Source organism: Myotis lucifugus, unplaced genomic scaffold, assembly GCF_000147115.1.
Source record: "Myotis lucifugus unplaced genomic scaffold, Myoluc2.0 scaffold_145, whole genome shotgun sequence".
Classification (NCBI taxonomy): Eukaryota; Metazoa; Chordata; class Mammalia; order Chiroptera; family Vespertilionidae; genus Myotis; species Myotis lucifugus.
The window spans coordinates 86489-89224 of NW_005871193.1; the positions used below are offsets into that span (position 1 = coordinate 86489).

Sequence of the window (2736 nt, forward strand, 5' to 3'; positions counted from 1 at the left end):
GGAATGCCGGTAACGCATAAATTCCTGGCAATGGTCAGAGACAGGCACTCCACTGTTCAGCACAGTAGAAGGGAGATGAAGAAAGTTCCCAGCGAGATTGTCATGTATATCCTTAGCGTTTGTATTGTCTGCCTTGCCCTAACCGGTTTGGTTCAGCAGAGAGAGCGTCAGACGGATAGAGAGTGGGTCCCAGGTTTGATTCAGATCAAGGGCTCGTCCCTTTGTTGCACGCCCCTTCCCGGTGGGGGGCGGGCAGGCGGCGGACATTCCCTGTTCTTGTATCGACGATGTTTCTAACTCTTTATCCCTCTACCTTCCTATCCGTAAAAAAAAAAAAACCCAATAAAATATATATATATAGAAATATATATATATCTATAAACATATATATATTTTTTTTTTAAAGATAGTCTGCCTGTTACTGGAACTTGCCTGCCTAAGGGCTATGGGTGTATCCCAAACTCAATAAAAGGATGACAAGGCCTGAGCACAAGCGGAGTCCATCCTTTTGGGATGGGCTCTCGCCTGGCCCCCAATTTCCAAATTATCTTGTCTCCTCTCATTTGTGTGCGGCTCCTCTTCCAGATCCTGAACCCTGAACCACGCGGGACGTGGGGGAAACATTACACACTCACAACAATGTTTCTTTCTCTCCCTCTCCCTTCCTCTCTGAAAACCAATCAAAAAATCTTTTTAAAAAATCTACCATGTTAGGTGTTCTACTAAAATATCAATCAGATTGCCTATTATATCCAGTTTATACTTTTTATACAAATGCTCAGGGTATGCCATATACTTGGTCTGTTGTGAGTGAACCATCATATCCCCAGATACCTCCCTGCCTAGCCCAGTGTCTTCATCTATTTTGTTATTTGATCCAAGCAATCCCCTAAGAGGTGGAGAAATGAGTCAGATTAAGTTCCTTGCTTGGGGTCAACCAACTATTGATTCACCCAGCCTGATCCTTTTAAATCTTAAGTTAGATCTTATGTTTGTGGACCCTGAGAAGAAAGGTTGATTTGATGTGAAACCCAAGAAGGAATTTTCCTGCTGAGATGGACTCCCCAGGGTCAACCCAAATTTTATGAATGGTAAGAGCCTAAAGGCCATTTGCTGGCGTGGGCTTCTCACGTACTCTGTATACCAGGAAGAACCTGAGCTGAACTCTCAGCGTTTAGCACTATGCCCTACCTATTTACACCAGCTGAGTCAACTAACGTGAGAGTTCCTGATGGAGTCTTTTGACCAATGTACCAAGACCTGCCCCGTCCAATCAGAACTGCTTCATAAAGACCAAGCAGAACGGAATAAATTGGAACTCGTATTTGCATGAAATTGTGGACTTGGGCAGGAACTTTCTATATAAAATATAGTCCCCACCCCCTGCCAGTGTGGCTCAGTTGGTTGGGCTTCGCCCAGTGTACTGAAAGGTTGATCGTTTGATTCCTGGTCAGGGCTTTGGGCTCAGTCCAGGGTGGAGGGCATGCAGGAGGCAGCCCATTGATGTTCCATCGATGTTTCTCTCTCTCTCTCCTTCCTCTCTATCTAAAAACCAATAAAAATCTTTAAAAAAAAAAAGATAGCTTTCCTTTTCATGGTGAAGCAAAAAAAAAAAAAAAGTTATTATTTTTAATTTTAGAGGGGGAGGAAAGGAGAGAGAAAAAAATCAATTTGAGACAGGCACATTAATGGGCTGCCTCCTGTACAAATCCACAACCTAGTTATGGGTGCTGACCAGGAATCAAACCCACAACCTTCCTGTACATGGGATGATGCTCCAACCACAGCTGGGCCACACTGGCCAGGGCTTGGTGGAAGACAAGTTAGATTGCTAACTGAACCTGTGTCTCCCTGGTGACAGCTCCTTTTGCTCAAATGAATACTTTTTTAGTCTTTATTACTCTCTAAAATTAATTTTGATTTACATGCCTCTGCTCAAAACCCTCTCAAGGTTCGCATCTCACTCAAGGTAAAAGCCAGAGTCCTGACTATGCCCTCTAGTCAGCTGTGCTCTCCCCAGTCGCATCAACCCCTTTCATCCCCCTTGCAGTTCCCCATGCACCTCAGGCAGAGTCCTGGCTTTTGGATTTAACTGGACCCTCTGTCTGAAACAGTCCTGTCAGATATATATATGCATGCCCCCTCCTCACCTCCTTCCATCTTTGCTCAAATACCGCCTCATCAATGAGGGCTTCCCTGACCACTCAACGCAAAACTGCCACTACTACCCTCACTCACCCCTGTGTTATTTCTCTGCTGTATTTCTCGCCAGAGCACTTGCCACATATTTGTCTGTCTGCCTCTTCCTACTGGAATGTAAGTTCCCTTAGGGCAAGGATTTTGTTGTTTTACCCTGTACCCAGGTTATGGTAGCAGACCCTGATTTTGTAGTAAGCACTAGGTGAACATTTGTTGTATGGATAAATGAATGAATGAATGAATGAATGATGTTGTAAGAGTGAAAACCCAGGTTTGTCTGATTCAAAAGTTCAAGTTCCAATGCCCCAACCTACAAAAGTCCAGCGCAGTGCCAAGTATTCAATAATAGTCCTTTCCCCCTCCACTCACATGTTCTTAGAATCATACAAATTTTTTTTAAATATATTTTATTGGATTTTTTACAGAGAGAAGGGAGAAAGAGAGGTAGAACATCGATCAGCTGCTTCTGCACACCTCTTCTGGGGATGTGCCGCACAGGTACATGCCCTGACCTGAAATCGAACTGGGACTTTCAGC

General features: G+C 44.1%; 1 protein-coding gene across 1 annotated transcript in view; it reads right to left on the minus strand.

Moving 5' to 3' along the window:
- PIK3C2B (phosphatidylinositol-4-phosphate 3-kinase catalytic subunit type 2 beta) overlaps positions 1 to 2736 on the minus strand; it is a 46044-nt gene that overhangs the window by 1435 nt on the left and 41873 nt on the right. The window lies entirely within an intron of this gene.